We start from the raw sequence: 22,539 nt of genomic DNA, 5'->3' as shown, positions 1-22,539 counted from the left end.
CATTTGTTTGCCTTTTCAGTTGAGGAAACGTTGGTTGGAAGTTGATTACATGCAAAATGGGCTTCAGTGTAAACTGATTGATCCTGATGCTCTGTTCACACTTATAAGGTTCCCCACTATGAAAATCTCCAAATCCTTTGTTAAATTATAAGCCACGTGTCTTAGTCAGGGTTTCTACTCATGCACAAAACATCATGACCAAGAAGCAAGTTGGAAAGGAGTTTATTCAGCTTACACTTCCACATTGCTATTCATCACCAAAGGAACTCAGAACTGGAACTCAGGTAGGTCAGGAAGCAGGAGCTGATGCAGAGGCCATGGAGGGTGCTGCTGGCTTGCTTCCCCTGGCTTGCTCAGCTTGCTTTCTTATAGAACCCAGGACTACCAATCCAGGAATGGCACCACCTACAGTGGGCCCCCCCCCACCCTTGATCCAGCTTGTGTCAAGTTGACACACACAGTCAACCAGTACAGTATAGTTCTCTTCTAGTTTTCCTATTCCATGCCTGGTCTCATTTTTCCTGTTGAAGAACAATTTTCTTCATGTATAAAATAATTAAATGATTTTTGAGAGAGAAATGTGCTCACAAACAAGGAGTCTTGTGAATGTCACAAAATACTAGTGACTGATCAAGAGAGAGTGTGGGCAGCGTTCAAAGGGAAGAACCGAAGAGCATCCTGAATCCAAACAGCTGGGGTTTCTCCTGAGCTCCAAGCATTTCCAGATACGTGTCTCCCTCAAAATGCATACAGTCAGGATGGAGAGGTTGCTAGGAGTTGAGAAGCACTTGCTGTTCTTGCAGGGGCCTCAGTTCAGTTCTCAAATCTTAGGTGATGGCTCACAACTGCCCACAACTCCAGTCCTAAGGTATCCACTTTCCTCTTCTTGCCTCCATGAGCACTGCACACGCATGATACCCATGCAGACAAGCAGGCAGCCCTACATACATCAAACATACACAGCAACCATGTATTTTTAGTCTTTCTTCCAGAATTGATTGAATGCCTGATAAGAGTTGTGAAAATAGCCAATGACCTTCTTGGCACTCATAATGATAAATCTCTGGGTAGCTTCTTAAATCTCTTCTTTGTCAGTTCTGGTTCCTTTCCTCATCTTTAGTGAGAGTTTTAGGTTTGGTTTGGTTTGGTTCGGTTTGGGTTTTGTGGAGTTTATTTGGCAATTACTCTTCATACCAGTCCTGAATCATATTATCCAATGTATTGCTGATAGTTCTTCTTTTTCTATTGTATTTGTTGAATTTTTTTAATACACTGTATTCTGATTATGGTTTCCCTCCCAAGTCCTCCCACTGAAATCCAGACTCTTTCTTTCTCTGTGTTATTAGAAAACAAATAAGCACCTAAAAAGTAAAGAAAGTAAAAGTAAAAACAATTTAGAATATGTAAAAATCAAAGAAAAATATTTCAAAAAAATACACAAGAAACACATACGGAGACACACATGTTTGCACATGAAAAAATCCTTTAAAAACACAAAACTAGAAACCATTATATGTGTCTGTGTGTGTGCGTCTGTGTCTGTGTGTGTCTGTGTTTGTATGTCTATATGTTTGTCTGTGCATCTGTGTGTGTCTGTGTGTGTGTCTGTGTGTGTGTGTGTCTGTGTTTGTATGTCTATATGTTTGTCTGTGCATCTGTGTGTGTCTGTGTGTGTGTCTGTGTGTGTGTCTATGTGTGTCTGTGTGTCTGTGTGTGTGTGTCTATGTGTGTCTGTGTCTGTATGTGTGTCTGTGGGTGGGTGTCTATGTGTGTCTGTGTGTCTGTGAGTCTGTGTGTCTGTGTGTCTGTGTGTGTGTCTGTTTGTGTGTGTGTCTATATGTGTCTGTGTGTGTGTCTGTGTGTCTGTGTGTGTGTCTGTTTGTGTGTGTGTGTCTGTGTGTGTGTCTGTGTGTGTTTGTGTGTGTGTCTGTGTGTGTGTTTGTGTGTGTGTGTGTCTGTGTGTGTGTCTGTGTGTCTCTGTGTGTGTGTCTATGTGTGTCTGTGTCTGTATGTGTGTGTCTATGTGTGTCTGTGTCTGTATGTGTGTGTGTGTGTGTGTGTGTGTGTGTGTGTGTGTGTGTGTATCTGTAAGGCTAAAACCCTAAGATGCTCCTTCACAGCATGGTGGAACAAATAACCTCTCACAACACCACTGAGTTCAGTTTGTGTTAGCCATCTACTGCTGGGCATGGGGCTTGAATTTAAGAATGGTTTGTATACCCAGGGAGACTCCATTGGGAGAAAAACAAAAATAGAAACAAAAAGAAAAACAAAACCCTATATTTTTTGCTATGCAAGCAGTTATCAATTGAAGATAACTTCTGTGTGAGGGATGTGAGCCTGTGCCCACTCTTCCTTTCAGCGCTGGGACCCCGTCTGGATTAGATCCATGCAGACAGACCCTGTGCACATGGCCACAGTATGTGTGAGTTTATGTGTGTCTGTCCTGCTGCATTTAGAAGGCCCCATTTCCTTCTCATCTTAAATCTCACCTGGCTCTTACAAGCTTCCTACCTCCTCTTCAGCAGGGTTTCCTGAGCTTTGAGGGGAGAGATTTGATAGCGACACCTTGATTGTGTGTGCACATTGTCCAGTTGTGGGCCTCTGTATTTGTTCCATCTGCTGCAGAAAAAAACTTTTTTGATGATGTCTGAGCAAGGGGCTGGTCTATGAGTATAGCAGAACATCATTAGAAGGCATTTTATTGCTAATTTCCTATAGCAGAACAGCAGTATTTGGTCTTACCTTAGGTCTCTGACACAACTAATCTCATGTTCTTGTCACCCAAGCAGTGTCAGCGATGGGTTCCATCTCATGGAGAGGGCTTTTGCTGACACCTCTAAGACCTTTATCCTGAGTTCCAAACTCACATCTCCACTGGACATCAAACCTGCATATCTCCCAAGGACTATGAATTAAACTAATTAAAGACTAGAAGGACCTCATCACTATTCCAATGTTCCCATGATTCCTCCCAGAATAATATCAAAGATATCAGCCCACCATTTAGATAGCCCTTCTCACTTTCATCAGCTCCCACTTGGATATCGGGCCTTGAATCTGCTTGCAGACCACCTGGGCAGCGCCCAGCCACCTTGTCTAGTACAAAGTAAAGGTCACATGACCGTGCTCACAGACAGTGATCTTTTCCAAGTTGTACCCTGTGCCTTACAGCTTCTTCCCCAAGGCACATCTGCCCATACTCCATCCCGTATTCTTCTGATACACGAATCTGCTCATCCTTCCTGCTGTTAGTCATACACTTTTGATAGGCAAGTGGTAAGCTGCAATCCCCTTAACTTGTGAGCCTCTGGTCCAGGAACCTCCCGTTAGCCTTTTCAAACTCATTACACTGAAAGCCTTCATTTACTTGCCATTCATGCCACATTGAATAGAAGTCACTTGTATGCCGTGAGGGGTTTTACAGCAGAGATGCATGCCAAGCTGTTCCACTTCGTTGTCTCTGTCTTTTCACCTGGAAAGTATGTGTTCATCTGCCACAGCTCAGCTCTGTTATTAATGTCTCTGTGAACACCGTCTTATCACACATCACCAACTGTATCTGATTTCCTTCTGCGGATTCCACGTCAGAACCTAGGAGCATAGCATCTGCAACTCAGGGATCAGTTAAGGAGGTGCGTCATGAGGAAATAGTAACTGATTGTCTTTAACGAGGGTAAATATCAGCAGTGAACACTCCAGAAGAACAGAAAGCTTGTTACACAATCACAAGACCAATACACTAGCGTAACAAAAATATCTAAGGAAGGGTGTTGCATGATTTCGTTTGCATCTAAATAGTTCAGCTACTTTATCACAATATTTCTTAAAGGTAGATATCCTCAAATATCTTTAGTGTCCAAAGTAGTCCATTTGTCACTTCACTGTGTCTTCCCAAAAAGTTGGTTGAAAAGGTATTATTTCAACAAAAAATACACACAGGACAATACCAAATCTCACAGAACTTGGATAATTGTTTATAATTTCTAAATCAAGGAAACCAATCTCACTTCTCATAAGAACAAATGTTTCCTGAGTTAAATACTGAAGTCTACATTATCTGTGGTACCTAATGGTGTTTGGGACAAGGCATGGGTCGTTCGTGGTTTAGGATCGTCACAGAAAGAAAGAACTCCAAAAAAGGGTATTTGAAGAACTGTCAAAATAGCCCATGTCATCACTGTTTCTTAAAGATACATGGTTCGTGCATTAGGGATTTTTGTATGTTTCAATATTTGGCAAAACATAAAGGTTTGTCTTTTTGGTGTGCTGCATCCTTTACTTGGTCTTGACAGATTTATGACTACTGGTTGCTCTTCAAATAGCCTTCTACTTCCTGGTTTATTCGATTGTTTTAATTATAAATAGAGTGAAATTATATTCAAATGCTGTGCAATTAAAACACTGTAGTTGGGCTGTGTCTAAAAGGGGGCTGGAGAGAAAAACCACTTTGGCAAACACCAATTATTGAACTATTCACTTAGCATTTTTGGTTTGAACTCTAACTATTGGTCTTCCCAATGCTGGTGCCAATGAAAGGCAGGGTAAGGAGCTGAGGGTGAGTTACACTATGTCAACCCAGGCCAGACCAAAACACTTGGAAGCATAAGACTAGAGACAGATAGACAGTGGTCTCAAGCTCCAGGTCTGCCTTTCCTTCACTGTGCAGTCTTTACATTCCCTGAGACTTAGCGGTCTCACCTTTAGTGACACAAGAGCAATTACCGAATTTACACAGGTTTTATATGATTTTAATAAATTAGAGCAATGGAGAGTTACTCTTGGCATGGGCCTCTCTACCATAACCCCAGCACTCGGGAAACAGAGGTAGCAGCATTTCTATGAACCCAAAGTCAGTCTGTACTACAGCAAGGCGGGCAGATTGGTCAGATTGGTCTTGACTAAATTAAGGCCCCGCCTCCAACGAAACAAAAAAAACAAAAGCCTAAGAAATTAAGAAGTGGATACACCATTAAAATTTTACTCAGCATGGTAAGAGTATTTTTACTATTATTTCTGTTACTAATGTATCCCCTAAAATAAGTCATAGGAATCCACATGGATTTGCTCCGATAAACTCAATCAGGGGCAGACACTGGAATTCTGAGAAAGAACTGTTTAGATATCTGGTTTGGTCTGGAGTCTCTGCTTATCTTTGACCCAGAATCCTGGTGTCTTCCTCTCGTTTGTAAAGGCTTTTCAGCCTCTCTCTTTAGAAACAGTGTTTGGAGTGAGGACACTCTGGCTTCTTGACATTCTTGGGTCTATCCCTACCATGCCCTTCACTGACTTTCTTTCACCTTTCCTCTGATGACTTGGCCCATCCAAAGAGCTACATTTGGGTAAAACTGTGTTATTACCTGACTATTTTATTTTATGTATAAGAAACAGAACTGAATCTCCTAAGACACAGTTGCCTGCTTATGAGTTAATATCTAGTGACACAGAAACCTGCTATTTCATAATTCGAACTACACTATCCACTGTTGGTGAGCATATTCAACAGTAATAGGAAGAACCTCATAAGAAATCATCTTGTATTTTAAGAGAGGAATGATGTATACTCTACTTTTTCCTATTTCGTCATCAGCTTTTAGATCATAAAACTACATAGAAGATACAAGAAACTGCAGGGGCCGGAGAGATGGCTCAGCGGTTAAGAGCACTGACTGCTCTTGCAGAGGTCCTGAGTTCAATTCCCAGCAACCACATGGTGGCTCACGACCATTTTTAATGGGATCTGATGCCCTCTTCTGGTGTGTCTGAAGATGGCTAAAATGTACTTAACATAGACAAAAATTAATAAGAGGGAAGGAAGGAAGGCAGGAAGGAAAAGAAGAGAAGAAAGGAAAGGAAAGGAAAAGAAGTGAAAAGAAAAATAAAACTCCACAATTTCCAAAATTCATATATGTAGAACAAATGCCATCCATTTAAACATCCCACCCCATCCACGCATACAAGCTACTCAGAAAAGCACTTAGAAGTGTGACACTCAATCTCTCTACAGTCCTAGAAGCTAAGTGTTAATCCTGGTGAAGATCTTAGTCTAACCATGTTTGAAGCAGGGCCAATAAGCCAGCAAGATGGTTGACATCAAGGATAAGATCATGATTAGCCTATTACTAAAAAGCTGGAATTACATACCAGAAACCAATAGTACTCGGTTCTTTCTGTAAATGCTTGTCTTAAAAAAAGCACATACTATCCTGAGATTTCTTCATTCAGATGTTTTGCTTTATTCAAGTTTCATTAGCAAAGAACAAACTAGTGTTGTATTTTGTGAATAAGAAACTTTGTAGAGTATCACAGAATCCGCATAGTACATGTTGAGAGTTCAAATCTGAGTTCTTAGAGAACAAGTAAATTCACATCTAAACACTGATATAAATCTTTCTAGGGATTGTCACAGGCTCCTGGTGGTAAAATGTTCTGTTGTTGTTGTTGTTCTGTTGTTTTGGTGTTTGTTTTTTGGGTTTTTTTGTAGACCAAATCTTCTATATCTGGTAATCTTTTATATTCTAAAGTGTAGCATTACCAGGATTTTGTCCCCTTCATTTATCTAAAACAGTGCCGCCCACTCATGTGATGGAGTCCAGTGAAAGGGACTAATTAAGACTAGACATGCCTTTCCATTGCAGACAAAGCTGAAAAGTACAGATAAAACCTTCACAGAATTGACCCACATGTGGCCCATACATATACAGCCACCAAAACTAGATAAGATCGATGAAGCTAAAATATGCACGTGAAAAGGGACCAGATATAGATCTCTCCTGAGAGACACATCCAGAGCACGTCCAATACAGAGGCCAGTGCTAACAGCAAACCACCGAACTGAGAATAGGACCCCCTTGGGGGGAATTAGAGGAAGTATTGAAAGAGTTGAAGAGTTTTATGCAACCCCATAAGAACAACAATGCCAACCCACCAGAGCTTCCAGGGACTAAACCACTACTGAAAGACTATACATGGACTGACCCAGGGGTCCAACTGCATATGTAGCAGAGAATAGCCTTGATGGGTCACCAGTGGAAGGGGAAGCCCTTGGTCTTGCCAAGGTTGGACCCCCAGTGCAGGGGAATGTGGGGGAGAGCAATAAGGGGGATGTATAGGGGGAATACCCTATGAGGGAGGGGGAGGGGAGGGGAGGGGAGGGAATGGGGGCTTATGGACAGGAAATTGGGAAGGGGAATAAACTATGTAAGTAAAGAAATATATAATGAAAAATTTAAAAAAAAAACCTTCACGGAATGAAAAAAAACTCTTTAAAAAGAGTTTTAAATATAAGATAATAAGAATGGTCCTGACCCCAAGTGTGAGAACAATTGCCACCACACAAATTGATTCTCTTCATGGTGGTTTAGTTTTGGTTTGGGTTTGGTTCCCCCACTCCATCAGCAGCATCCTGTGGACTGTCAAAAGAAACATGGAAATGAGGGCCTATGGAATCGCCCTCTAATCCAGCATGGACGCCTCCAGCCAAACAGTAAGAGCACCAAATCCTGCAGTGTCTTTGCAGGGAGTAAGAATTAAGTAGTAACCCTAACCCTAACCCTAACCCTAACCCTAACCCTAACCCTAACCCTAACCCTAACCCTAACCCTAACCCTAACCCTAACCCTAACCCTAACCTGGTCCAGGTGAAACTTTCCTTAAATTATGAAGTAACTTCATGCATTTTTCTAGTAATTGGTATATGGCGGTCATTTACTAAATGCCTCTTCCACCCACACAAACCAGTACCAGCGTTGGTTAACTTATCCTTGCGACCCTGTTGGAGAAAGGGACTTCATTTTCAATTCGTCAGCTAAGCACTGAGTTGTAAATAGGTGGATTTTTAAAACATGAAACAACATGGCTTCCTGGTACAAAAAAAAAAACATTAATATGCAATGTTTTTTCATTGTTTATGGTAAGTCAGACTTTAGTTTATACATACGTTTAATAATGTAATTTCTACTAGAACACAAAACATTTAGGAGTCTATGTTTATATGTGCATATGTGTGGAAGTACGTACATTGTAAATATTTATATATGATTATAGAAAGAGCAAACCATGGCTTTTCTTTCTATTGAAGTTTGAATCAATTCACTTCTGTAAACAAGGGTCTGAGACAATGTTTCCACTCTTTCAAGTATGCTAATGTTTATGATGTTAATATAGTTCATAAACCTCTATGCTGTAGTGATAGTTTTCACATCATATATCAAGACCACACATGATGACACAAAGCTCCCATGAAGTCAGTACCTTTAAAATGTATATGCATAAACCCAATTAGCCTTGACATTCTTTTAATAGAATTTAAATCATTGTATTATTTGTGTAATAAAAATTAACACAAAATTTAATAACTTTAAAAATGCCAAACATTTATCAAATCACATCATCTCTGAAGACATGATCAGAAGTCCTGTGCCTGAGTGATCTGCCATAGGGATTCTCAGGGATAGCCCTGGGAGAGCAGAACTCCCTCAGATCATAATGCAGGCTGAAAGAAGGAAGAAAAAAGACTAAAGGTGGGAAGGAGGAGAGAAAAAGATGAGAGAAAATGTCGGTGTCTTACGACCAAGCCTTGGTTTCTGCCATGCCCTTGGAGGCTTCTATCTTAGGAAAGTGGGACTGACACACATTCAAGAGACGTCTGTACAACATGTCAGTGTAAGACAGAGAGTAAGGAAGGAGGGGTGTTAGTTAGCTAATATAGGATTGGAATAGCAGTCAGCTAGCCAGGAGGAGAGGGGAATGTCTTCATCTTCAGTCTTCTTATGTCCTATGGAGGCTGGACTAAAGTACTAATATCTTGTGCTCTTCAAATACTTGGTATATCTCAAACTCTTCCTTTGGTCCAGAGTATTTCAAGTAGGTTGTCTTCCCACAGGCATTGCAATAAAAGCAGCTTCTGTCTGGTTAACAGAGCATGAATGAGCATGTTTAACAACTGCAACTCCTGCTATGGACTTGAGTATTTCAGTCTGCACATTGAAGGAGGAGAAGACAAAAGAGGAGGACAAGGAGGAGGAGGAAGAGGAGAAAGAAGAATGAGGAGGAGGAGAAAGAGGACGAAGAAGAATGAGGAAAAGGAGGAGGAGGAAGAGGAGGGGGAGAAGGAGAGGGGGGAGGAGGAGGAGAAGAAGGAGGAGGACGAGGAGGAGGGGGAGAAGAAGAGGAGGAGGAGGAGGAGAAGGGAGAAGAAGAAGAAGAAGAAGAAGAAGAAGAAGAAGAAGAAGAAGAAGAAGAAGAAGAAGAAGAAGAAGAAGAAGAAGAAGCAGAAGCAGAAGCAGAAGCAGAAGCAGAAGCAGAAGCAGAAGCAGAAGCAGAAGCAGAAGCAGAAGCAGAAGCAGAAGCAGAAGCAGAAGCAGAAGCAGAAGCAGAAGCAGAAGCAGAAGCAGAAGAAGAAGAAGAAGAAGAAGAAGAAGAAGAAGAAGAAGAAGAAGAAGAAGAAGAAGAAGAAGAAGAAGAAGAAGAAGAAGAAGAAGAATCTGGCTTTGGGAAAACAGACGGAAATTATCTTCTCCAACAACATTATTGTGACACGGGCCAGCAAGTGTTTAGATGCTGCCTTTCGAAAACAGCATCTGGAGACTGGATTCCTATTTCTTTTTGGCTTGCAAAAATCACATTTTGTTGCTAAATATAGGACTATGTATAATAGACATTTAAAGTTTGGGTCTTTACCTTATAAGGTAAAAGTAGGTGTGGGGCTGTCATAAAATAGATAATGCTACAAATTCCACTGGCACCATTAACAGGACCCAGCTGTGCATCTGAGATGCCTCGAAGATCAGCTTGTAGGCACTGTGTGCATTTAGCCAAGTCTCATTATGTCGGAGAACATTTCAGAATTGCTAAGAGTTCTATTTTGGCATGTAACAGATGTATCAGTGAATGCTGAATTTTTAAAAATAACTTTTTAAAGTACTTTTTAAAATTCAGTAAGTTACAAGCTATTAAGCTTCGTGACATGACGCTGGTCACAGATTATCACTAAGAGGTGGTTTATCTCCAACATTCTAGAACTTTGTACCAGAAACCATTTCTTGGTCCCAACATTGTAATCTGTATGTTAAAAAAAAGAAAAAAAGGAAAGGGAAAATACAAAGCCATTCATACAGTTATAACATCATAATTTATATGAACAATAATGTTAGATATAAAGTTTTGAATGGTGTTCAGGGGATGGGTAGATGATCAGTGAGTAAAGGCACTTGCCATCAAGCCTGCAAACCTGAGTCCTATCCCAGGGTTCACATGCTGGAAAGAGAGAATCAACTCCTGCACACTGTCCTCTGATCCCCACACATCTGTTATAGCGTAAACACGCACACGCACACACACACACGTACATGCACATGCACAAAATGAAAAAAGAAAATGGTATTCTTAAGTAGAATTTAAGACTTCTGTTGACCTGAACCAGATATTTATACCAAACTCTATGAAAGTAGCGCATCAGGAACATATTTTGTTCATATAATAAACATATTATCTGCACTGGTTGTCTACCAGTTTTTACTGGTTTTGGTTGTTTTCAAATGGTTATTGTGAAACCTTACTTTTTATGACCAGTGACTCTCTCTCTCTCTCTCTCTCTCTCTCTCTCTCTCTCTCTCTCTCTCTCCCCGCCCCCCCCCCGGTGTGCGTGCCTTTGTGTGTGTGTGTGTGTGTGTGTGTGTGTGTGTGTGTCTGTGTGTGTCTGTGTGTGTCTGTGTGTGTCTGTGTGTGTCTGTGTGTGTCTCTGTCTCTCTCTGTCTCTCTGTTGGGGGGGTTGGAGAGAGAGTTTGTATTCTCTGTGTATGTGCCTCTCTGTATATATCTGTCTGTTTCTCTCTCCTTGTCTCTCTGTCTTTCCCTGTTTGTCTCTGTCTCTGTCTCTGTCTTTGTGTGTCTCTGTCTTTCTCTTCCTGTCTCTCTTCCTGTCTCACTGCATCTCTGTCTCTGTCTGTCTCCGTCTCTGTCTCTGTGTCTCTGTGTGTCTCTCTGTCTCTGTCTGTCTCTCTCTCTATCTCTCTTTCCGTGTGTGTGTGTGACTGTGTGTCTATGTGTGTCTGTGTGTGTCTGTGTGTCTCTCTGTCTCTGTCTGTCTCTCTCTATCTCTCTTTCCGTGTGTGTGTGTGTGTGTGTGTGACTGTGTGTCTATGTGTGTCTGTGTGTGTCTCTGTCTCTCTCTGTCTCTGTGTGTGTCTCTGTCTTTCTCTTCCTATCTTTCTTCCTGTCTCACTGTGTCTCTGTCTCTGAGTGTCTCTGTCTCTGAGTGTCTCTGTCTCTGAGTGTCTCTCTCTCTTTCTCTCTCTCTCTCTCTCTCTCTCTCTCTCGCTCTCTCTCTCTCTCTCTCTCTCTCTCTCTCTCTCTCTCTCTCTCTCAGCTGTGCCTGTTCATCAACACAGATGATCATTAAAAGGGAGCAATTCTTAGGGCAGCCACAGCTAATGATAATCACACAGCCTGACAGAGCTGAGAGTGTATGGAGTACACCTGCCACCCTTGCTAAGGAGACTCCATCCTACAGCCTAACGATCTCACCATGTCTCAAACAAATACACAACAACAACAACCCCCAAAACAGCAATAACAACAACAAAAACCTGTTTCTTAGATAACCACGCTATTCCAGACAGTGTACTCTCATATTTATCAAGCCTAGCATCTCAATGTTACAATGTTACAATATTACACTGTTACAATGTTACAGTGTTACACTATTCCTCTATCCATCCAGGAATGTAGTAAGGAGAAATGGGCTTAAGTTTACTCCAAGAACTTAGAGGCAACTGCTATCCATAAAGAGGAAATGTACTACAGAATGTAATTCTATGAAAATAAAGGACATCTAAAGAGGACAGCGCATTATGCGATCAAGGATCAAGACAAAGTCAACATAGCACTGCTAATATCAAAGTGTATTCTTACAGATACATAAACAAAAATATGCATCTATTACCAGCAGACCTTACATTAGTTACCTTAAGGTCATCCGGCTCCATCACATCTGTGACTGTTAGGTAAGGTTTAGTGCTGTAAACATGGTCCTTTTGCTCTTATGCTATATTATTTCTATTTTAATTATAATTTATTTTATGTACTGTATGTGTGTAAGAATGTATGTGTGTGTATGTGTGTGTGTGCCTATGTCTGTGTCTGTGTGTCTGTATCTGTGTGTGTCTGTGTGTGTGTAAATGCATGTATGTGGAGGTAAGAGGACAAGTTGTACGACCCAGTCCTCTCCTTCCACTATGTAGGTACTGAGGATCAAACTCAGGTCACCAAACTGGCCACAGTCACCTTTCCCCACTAAGCCATCTTGCCTCCCCACTGAATATTTTTAATAGTCAGAACAATTCTCAGTTTTGAGTCTGTAATTTATTTCTTCATATTGCACAAATTAAGACATTTTCAGGATTGTTTCTGTTGCCAGTCACTTCCAGAAATTTGTTATAAAGAACGACATAATGACTAGCACAGGAAGTGAATCATTGACCTTTTGACCTTTACCAAAGTTCGAAAATTTAAAGTGCACACACACTCAAACAATTTGTCTACTGCAGTTGCCTATTCCTGAAGCACCATTGTTGTTCCTAGTCCTATATCAGCTTTATGGTTAACGCTCCAAGTATATTTGATAACTATAGAAATTAAGTTGTGGTTTGGAAGACGGATTTTGTTATTGTCAAATTGAACATTAGAAATATCTTAGGAAATACGCAGGAGTCTTAGTTAATTTGATGACAATGTTGCTAAGACAGTGACATTTTGCCTTTCCTTCCTGTCCCTGGAACAAATTCATCTTTTCCCTGGGGTGAAGGTAAGAATAGCCTTGTGCTCAGACAAGGTTTGCTCCTGCCTGGGAGAAGCGATGTTATGTCTGGAATTCCAAAGGGAAAGACCAGTTTGGGTTTTTAGGCAAGTCTATTTGCATTTATATACTTCAGATTAAATAACTTAAACATGTTGTTTTTCAGAGCTAATTTTAAATCAAACACATTGTTGTTGCTTCCAGAGATATTTTCAGGAAAGAAGTTCCTCTTGAAAACAAAAGCTACTTAAAATATCATGTGTTTCAAATAATTTTATAATAAAAAACACACCACCATTGTCTCTCAGATGCACAGACATGCACGTGCACACACTCACGCACACACACACACGTATTTGTGTATGTGTGTGTGTGTGTGTGTGTGTGTGTGTGTATATATGGAACAAATTCATCTTTTCTCTCAGGTAAAGGTAAGAATAGCATATATACAGACATATACATTCCATGTATTTACCATTTATATATATATTAAAATATAATAACAATAGGACAAAATATACTATAACACATATATAGTAAGCATGACATTTATTTCTTTGAATTCTACAAAAATTAATTGCTTATCTATTTTCATACATAAAAATGATTGAATACACCTAAATAATAGTAATATTTTTCTATTATATGTATTACTACAGGATAGGGACTAGTCATTGAAAAATATCTTAGTAATACTTTCAATAATTATTTAAGAACTTACTTTCTAAAATACATTTCCCTTTGATATGATAAAAAGAAATTATCTTATACCTTTTAACTTATGAAATTAACTTTATAGATATATTTACTTAAAAGCATACAGAGTAATAGAAGGATTGCAAGAGCTAAAACTGTAAGTTCCTATATCACAGCTTATGCTGTAGATGATTTCATTCAATACATTCCAGTCATGACAGTCACTCACTCACTTTTTCAAGGAACTTGGAATTAGAAGCCTTGGAAAGAAAAAACTGAAAACCGTGTAAAACTGCCTATATCATGTTCCTCGTTGGCAAATTCATCCTAAATTCCATGTCTCTTTTCCCATCAAATATCTGCTGTTTATTTCTCAAATTTGTTAAAAGAGGGAATTTGTTTTAGATTAATCTTGAGCACTCCCTCCCTCCCTGTCTGTCTTTGTAGTGGTCATAGTCACTAGATTCAGACTCTTCAATCTTCAAATTCCCTGATGGGTTTACTCAGACTCTAATTTAATGCCTGGTTTGTACGCGGCCTTCATTAACCTAGAACAAAACAGGGTAAAAAGTCAAAAACCCAGCTATTGACCTACTTTTACCATGGATCCTGCGCTTTCTTTAGTTCTCAGATCTGAAGGTTCTATACTCTGTTTTCTTCAACCTCAGACTTCCATAATCTGAAATGTAAAACTAATAATGAACAGCCTTCTACAGAGGATGAGTAAAAGATAGATTAGAATGATGATAGATGATTGATTGATAGATAGATAGATAGATGTTAGATAGATGATAGATAGATAGATGTTAGATAGATGATAGATAATGAAGTAAATAGATGTATTTCAAATCTATATGAAAACATGAAGAAATTAATTTTAATAAGCTAAATTTCATCATTCTAAAGGGTGCATATGCTTCAAAAATCAATCTGCATCTGTATAAGCATGCACACTTATCCATGATTTTTAAAAACGCAACAATGATGAATTAGTAGGCCAAGTCCGCACCCCAAACGAGCCTCTCATTTTGAATCCTTTTTTGTTGCTCTAGGCATTTCCCAACTTAGTTCATGGAAAAGGCTATCAATGCTCTTTTAGTTTTGTGTGATGACTGCCATCTGTAACCTTGTGTTTTTTCCACCCATCAGCTTTGTTGCCAGAAATAAGGACTCTGAAACTTCTTATCTATGAATAAAAGTTTTATACAACCATCTTCTTCTATGTCTGAGGTTATGAATAAAAGTTTTATACAACCATCTTCTTCTATGTCTGAGGTGAATCTCCCATGCCTAACTATTTTCCCAGAGTCTCTCTCTCTCTCTCTCTCTCTCTCTCTCTCTCTCTCTCTCTCTCTTTCTCTCTCTCTCTCTGTCTATCTCTCTCATGCTCCACCTTCTAATCTTGCCTGAGCTCGTTGGCCAGGGTCTTTTATTCACAGGTGATGTTTCTATCCAGTATCAGAGATTATCTCTACAGCTTTGCTGACTAAGCAGAACATACTCGGGAGCTCAGGATACATACACATGAGAACTTTGTACCTTCTCCCCACTTTAAGATAGAGATTCGAAAGTGTTACTTCTTAAGACCCAACATATTTACCAGAAGAACCAGAAGACAATGAGATTTCCCATCTAATTGCAACACCACATCAAGCCATCTGGCAGCAACATCATGAATTCAAGACATTAGTACATCCCGCTCTGGAAGCAATTCTTATCAACACTCCAGTGAAGGATGCTTCACATCTAAAAAGTTCCGTTTCCTGGACCCAGGCAGCCATTTCGTGCTGATCAGCCCAAGCTCACCACTTCCTGAACAGGACATTTCATGTTTGCGTGTCTCCATCTGCTGATTGGAAACCAGCCACGGTCTTTCATCCTACCCAGGGGGCTTACAAATGTCACCTTCCATGAGTTCCACCCCTGGGTCCTACTGTAGACTTGTTGATACTCCATCTCTTTTCATTATTTGTACCATGGAGATGGACTCAAGCCATACCCGTGTCCTCAAAAATCATACCTAGAACAATCTCTATGTGTAGCTAGACCTATGGACGTGCTTACCTCACAGAAAATGGAAGACATAGTAAGATTATTGCTCCCCTACTCTCTTGCCTGCTCAGAGGAATATGGATAAAAGTTGTGAGCTGCTCTAGAGATGTGGTCAGAACCTGTTGTCTGGTAGTGAAGGTAAGCAGTGTTCCAACAGACACATTGGGAGCTCAAGCCCACTGCCTTAGTTTCTTCTCCTGTTACTATAGTAAATCACCTGACCAAAGCAACTTAAGAAAGGAAGGGTTTATTTCATGACACGGTCCATAACTGTGGACTAGTTAAAGTAGCAGAAGCATCTGGTCCCATTTCATCTGCCACCAGAGGAGAAATACGAATTCACGTGTGCTAGCACCCAGCTTGCCTTCTCCATTGTACACAGCTCAGGATGTCCTTCAGGGAAATGGTCCCACATGCAAATATATTGATGTAGATCGCCCTATATCAAGCTAATCCCCCAACAGGCCACCTAATCTAAAAATTCTGTCACTGATACTCCCTTCCTAGGTGACCCTAAATTCTGTCAAGTTAACAGCTATCTTGAGATCTAATAGATCTGCCGTATTCACTCATCAAGAAGTCTGTAGTCCGGAAGGCATCTGACTACATCATTAGAAAGATGCAGAGTAAGCACCACTCAACTAAGAAACTCCAGGATTCTTGACCGGGGTGTGTGTGTGTGTGTGTGTGTGTGTGTGTGTGTGTGTGTGTGTGTGTGTGTGTAGTTTGTTATTTAACATAGTTAACTTATGCTAGCTGATATCAGACTACTGACTGGTTCTAGCCCTCTATCTCCTTACTGCCTGCGTGGTATCTGTTACCACCTTTCTGGCTTCTCCTCTACAACGCAATCCTCTCTTCACTTGAACAGCCTCCGCTAGAGTCTGTCTCCAAAGCAGAATCTCTTTGTCTTGGCCTTTTCCCACCCCGGCAATTCTCTTCGCTTACACAGTAGGAAATGCTTACGCTTACAGAGGCAGAGGTGGGTCCATTTGTTTCAAAATGTGGAATTGCAGTCAGGAAGCTGAAAGAAGAGGGGGTGATGGTGAGAAGAGGGGAGTAGGCTTCACAGAGCTCCTTCTTCCCGTTACCAGGGCAAGCATCTCCATGCTGCACTGCAGTGTCCCCTCATCGCAACCACCAGCTTCTTCCATTCTTCATGTATGTGAGCTCCAAAGGGAAGGAACATCAAAGACACAGAATAGTGTAATTCACATTACAGTTTACTTATTTGAAGTCAGGACTCTCCGTTTTATGAAAGGAGTGAAGGAAGGGCAACGAATCTGCTACTTCAATCCCAAAATATTTAGAGAGATGTATCATCTGACTATTTGCATTTTCCAGTCCTGCTCTTATAAAGCACTTAATTTCTAGAAGGCGGTTCCATTTAAACATGTAACTTTTTACTGTGGCAAATCACTTGACCAAAGCAATTTAAAGAAAGATTGGTTTGTTTTTTGTCTTGGCTTACTGTTTTGAGGAGACACAGTCGGTGGCATGAGGATGATGTCATGATTCTGAGAAGTATCTGCAATCCGAAAGGAGAGAAAAAGGAATGTTCGCTTTCTTTTTTTCTTTTATATTCAATCCTTTTTACTTACAGAATCGCACCATTCTAGTTAGACTTTCATTCTAATTAAACCTCTCCGGAAGCTCTAAAAACGCGTTCAGAATATGTCTCCTAGGTGATTCTAAATCCAGTAACTCGATAATGAAGATTAACTATCACACAGCTGAATGGGAAAAAATTAATTATGCCATTTTTTCCCTCACTGATATATAATCACTATAAACAGTAGCAGGTTACATAAGGACTGTTTCAATTATAGAATAGACTATGTGGATAATCAAATACTTTGCCCTCCATTCTTCCCTGTTGCTGTACTCTACCTTCCTCTCTACAGGTTGTGTGGTGCCTACCACCTCACCAACTTTTCTTTAAGGCCAGCCACATAGGTCCTGGCTGTCCTCATAGGAAGTGAGTCTCCTATTTTCCCACAAGGTCATGTGAGTAGCTTCATTTGGATAACCTGGTTGCTCATGAAGTCTCTTCAGACTCACTTTCTTCATGGGCAGTGCTGGTTCTTTTTCCTTCAAGCCCCCAAAGAGAAAAGGCTATTTTCTGTGTGTGCACATTAAAGAGACCAAAGCCAATCTAATTACTCTGACATAGCTCTGAAGGCCTCAGTGGTTCCCTCATCCGACAGTGTCCCATCCTTCTGAGATCCTTGCTTTAGAGGACTGTACACATCACTGTCCACACATTGAAGAGCTAGTAGAATTTTCATGAAAATCCTTGTCTCCCTTTAACTTTGGATGCAAGTAGTCCTGTGCCCCTGCAGCTCAGTCCCAAGGCACAGCTAGAGACTTTTGAGGATTTTGAAACAGAAGCTCATATTAGCACGAGCTGGCCTCATTCCACCTGCGTCAATCCAGAGTGTCGAGAGCATAAGCCTGAACCACCTCTTCTGGCTGCCACAGATTTTTCACGGCAAAGGTTTCCACAGAAATGAGATTGAAATCTCTAGTTGGTTAAATGTCATTGGACTACGTAACACAAGCCTGCTGAGGAAATTCTTCTCGGTGTTTCCTAGGATACTCTATTCTGTACTGCAAAGGCCTGTTGCTTTCTCTAAATGGCAGACTCCTATTCACCACTTCTTGGTTCTTTATGCCAAGTTTCACTCTCTTTTTTCTTTCTAACCTCTGAATGTTATACACCTCTTTAGCCACTCCTGATATCAGAAGAATGGAATGGGGAAAATGGAAAGAAAAAAAATAAAACAATCGAAAAACCTCATTGTAAATTACACACTACTCGAAATGTCTTTCAGCTGGTACTTTACATGTGATTGAATTGGTCTGAACTCAAATTACAACAGTGTTTTCTCTATAACCAAGTGATATAAAGTTTCATAGATGTCCTATGCCCTGGCAAATACAGAAAGCACAGGTGTGTTCACAATGCAATTCTGGATATATTTTTAATATGACAGCAAAGAAATCTATACACAGGTTTAAGTCTATAAACCAAGTCTTGCATAATTTCCTTTTACTAAAATTTGTGTTAAAATATGTTAAAGAAAGAAACACAAAATTGTTTAAATACTAGAACAAATCATTATGTTCTAATGAATTTACATTATACCCTAAAGCAGCTGAATTTCAACTCTTTTCAAATAATGTGGCTTTTTCAATGTTACTATTTCCTGTAAGTAGAAAATAGTTGACTGTGTTTGCCCCCCTGTAATCATCAAGCTTACCGAAGCGTCTTTATATCGGAGGCCTAGACTATAGCTAGGAACCATTGATCGCCGAAAAAATTTCAAATCTTAGATTCTCTCTCTTATAAGCACACCTTTAATTACAAACCATGCACCAACTTCAGAATCTGATCATCTGCATAAAATCAATAAAACAGAAAAAATACCATACAGATATTTTAGCAAAAATAGTACCAAGATCCAAGGATCCAAATTTTGCCATTTTGCAAGAATACATGCAGTTTGAAAATGGGTCAGTAGAATACATATCTGTAATTACAGCACTCAGGAGAATGATTGGCCTCTAGTATATACTTCTGTAATCCCAGCATTCAAGAAGAAGGTTGACTCCAGACTGGCATACACAGGGAGTTCTGGGCCAATTGGACTATATACCAGTCCTCCAAAATGGGTATATATTGGGAGCAAGGTACACCCATTTCTTAAATGTCTTTTAGATTCCCTGTAAAGTGACTCTGTGAGTATGAAATTTACCACTCAGCCAGGTGACCAAAGCTCACAGAACCTAGACAGTGGCAGGAGAGAAATGACTACTGCAATTTGGCCTCTAACTTCCACACATGCTTTCTGGCATAGGTGGCCACACACATGCACAGTGCATATATGAACACATAATAAAGTGAAATGAAATAAAATATTCTTCATATTGTGTACTTAATGTCTTCTCTGTTTACAAATTGTATTTTAATTAACAATTACACTAACACAGATATGAAAGAGAGAAAGAAAGAAAGAAAGAAAGAAAGAAAGAAAGAAAGAAAGAAAGATTGGTGTTTGCTATTGGTTCATATTTAAACCTTTTTTTTTAATGCTCTGACTTCAATGTTCATTTGATCACAAGCTCTGGTCCTCAGGGACTGTATGAAGAAGCAATTGAACCAATGCTGTCTGGTCTTTTCACACATCTTGTCCCTCAGCACTAGGGTTCAAACTAGGTTTCAAAGGGCCCATCCACATCAAGAGGAGAGTATGAAAGTCTTAGCTTTTTTTGTGGCTAAAGGGCTTTTCCTTTTCTTCTCTCACCTGAGGGAAATGTTTGCCTTGAGCAAGCTCCCCATGGCAAACTTCTTTGAAGAACAAATTCTGAAGTGCATTCAGTCTTGACTCCAGTTCCTTCTAGCTAAAGCATTTAAAGGAGGTGTTGGGGCATTACCCACCGCTGCCTTTCTGGGAGGTTATCGTAGCCTACATGACTCTTAGATTCCCCAGAAGACTTTGTAAGTGTCTTCTGGAAAGTGACTCTATAAAGAGGTTCCTCATGGAAGTTTTCTCCCAGAATAAATCTTTCATAAACACAAAATCTGCTCAACGTTCTAAGTCTTTATAAAGTTATTCCTAAACTTTGGTACATTTCACTCAATATGCAAATGAAATCCTCACAGAACTAGTAAATTCATCTATAAGTTAATAAGAGATTTCTTATAATAATGCAAAAAAAAAATCTGTGCCTATAGCAGTACAGCCTAATCCACCAGTGAGACAGGGAGAAGTACGCTCACTCGGTTGAGATTTGCTCCCTCCAAGTAGATCCCAACACTCAGGTTTCTTTCCTTTACCGTAATCTCATTTTAACTGGTAATTTTCAATAAAGGCTACTCTCTCTGCTGTTAGCAATAATTCCCAGATTATTGAAGCACAAGCCCAGACAAAGCTTTAGCCAGGAACACTAATCTTTCCCATTACATATTTGAATGTTGAACGAATTTTGTGTTTATGAAAGATTTATTCTGGCAGAAAACTTCCATGTTTTCTTCTTTATAGAGTCACTTTCCAGAAGCGACTTGCAAAGTCTTCTGGGGAATCTGTCTATCTGTCACGTAGGCTAAGATAACCTCCCAGAGAGGCAGGGGTGGGAAGCCCAGATTTATCTTCTTGTGACTAGATGATGGTCATTCATGAAGATCAAAGACTTAATCTTTACATTTTACAGTTACCCTTACACAATAGGGTTAAATGTTTAAGGATAAATTTCAATGAAATGTCACCCATTGTATTAGTTAGTTTTCATTCCAGTTATAAAACAGTGACTTACAGGAGGAAGAGTTGATTTTTGCCTATGGTTCCAAAAGGAAAGAGTAAAATCGAGGGAAAGGCATGACTACACGTAGGCAATCCTGATGGAACCAGAAGGTGAATGATCACATATTCAGTCAAAAACACAAAGCAGGGAAAATAAACTGGAATTAGAGCAAGGCTACAAAAGTTCTAAGCCCTCCCCTTAATGACATATTTCCTCCAGCAAACTAAAGTTCCCAGAACCTCCCCACAGTGCCACCAACCTGGGACTAAGTGTTCAAATAATTGAGCCTGTAGGGACATTCTTCATTCAAGTCACCACACCTATGTGTAAAATGCTCTTCTGCCAAAATAGTATTAAAAACACCTATCTAGTGCGTATGTAATTAAGTTAATCAAAGTAGTTTATGAAATAGTTAAGAAAATGGGCTTGCATAGAGGGAAGGACATGGACTCAAAGGCCTGCTTTAAACCTAACCATGTGACCCAAATGCATATAAAATCATGAAGAATAACTCCAATACTGCTGTGAGGGAGAGAACGAGCCCCTGTGGAGAAAGTGCCTAATTTGGTGATAGTTTCTATAGCCAGCACATAGTTCTTACGCCCATTATATTGGAATTCAGAGAACAACTGAGGAAAAAAAATTACACTCAGCTTCAAATTATCCAGCTTAGTTCTTGACCCCTATGGCTGGGATGAATAAATTAAAATCGAATAATTTTAAATCAGTTTAATCATCAACCTATAAAAAAACTTATCTTTTGAGCTCAACTTGTGGCAGATAGTATGATGGTGTAGACAGAATACAGCATTTATCCAGTTACTGACCCAAAACAGTTATTTTATGTGAACCTGACAGTGACCCATGCTACCCTCTATGTGGTCAGTCATTCTACATTCACTGCTTTCGCAGTGGTAAGACACCCTGGCCATAAGCACCTTGGGGAAGGAAAGGGTTATTCAACTGCCAATTCCAGGCTGCAGGCCATCACTGAGTGCAAGTCTCAGGCCCTGCCACATCACATTCGCACATCAAAAGCAGAGTGAGCGGTGTTAATCCACGTGCAGGGAGCTTGCTATTCTCTATCTTGACCAGCTTTCCTCATCCTGTACAGTTCAGAGTTCAGCCCAGAAAACAGGTGCCCCCACATTCTCAGCAGGTCTTCCCACTTTAATAAACATCAAGATGAGGCCCCCTGCCCTCTCCCACAGACATAAGATGACCCCCTCCCCAACAAACAGGCCCACAGGCCAATCTCATGTATACAATGTCTCAGGAGTCTTATTCGGGGTCTCCTCCCGAAGTAATTTCAGGTTGTGGCAAATTGGCATTTAAAGTTTTCAGGACGATAGCTAAGTACAAAATTAGTGTTAGTAGTCTAGAAAGTGCTCGAAAAACAGGGGCAAGGCACACCTCAGTGAGAACTAGCACGGACCTTGCCTTTGCATGAAGGATTCACCAATAGAGATGCTGAGAAAGAGAGAGGTAGAGGAGAAAAGGTCACCAGGAAGCCCTGTGAGAGAAGGGGATGAAGAAGTGTGTCAGAAGGGTAGGTTCCAAACTGCCTCCTGAGGGGCAGGCACATCCTTACTGAAGCGCACATAGAATTCCTTATTGTGCAACACCATGTGCTGGCACGAAAGTCCACGTGAAGAAGTTCCATGTTGACCTTGTCTTCAGTGAGGCAGGGG

General features: G+C 40.3%; 1 long non-coding RNA gene across 1 annotated transcript; it reads right to left on the bottom strand.

The window, feature by feature from the left end:
* Positions 1–206: 206 nt before the first annotated feature.
* LOC102550182 (uncharacterized) lies at positions 207–7,601 on the bottom strand. Its single transcript, XR_005494236.2, has 2 exons — positions 2,515–7,601; positions 207–1,361 (listed from the first exon to the last, which is right to left on the bottom strand). It is a non-coding gene; the product is annotated as an uncharacterized LOC102550182 (long non-coding RNA).
* Between the last annotated feature and the right edge of the window lie 14,938 nt (positions 7,602–22,539).

Source organism: Rattus norvegicus, chromosome 15, assembly GCF_036323735.1.
Source record: "Rattus norvegicus strain BN/NHsdMcwi chromosome 15, GRCr8, whole genome shotgun sequence".
Taxonomy (NCBI): Eukaryota; Metazoa; Chordata; class Mammalia; order Rodentia; family Muridae; genus Rattus; species Rattus norvegicus.
Note: the sequence above shows the minus strand (reverse complement) of the source record. Positions and strands in the feature narration are given on the sequence as shown.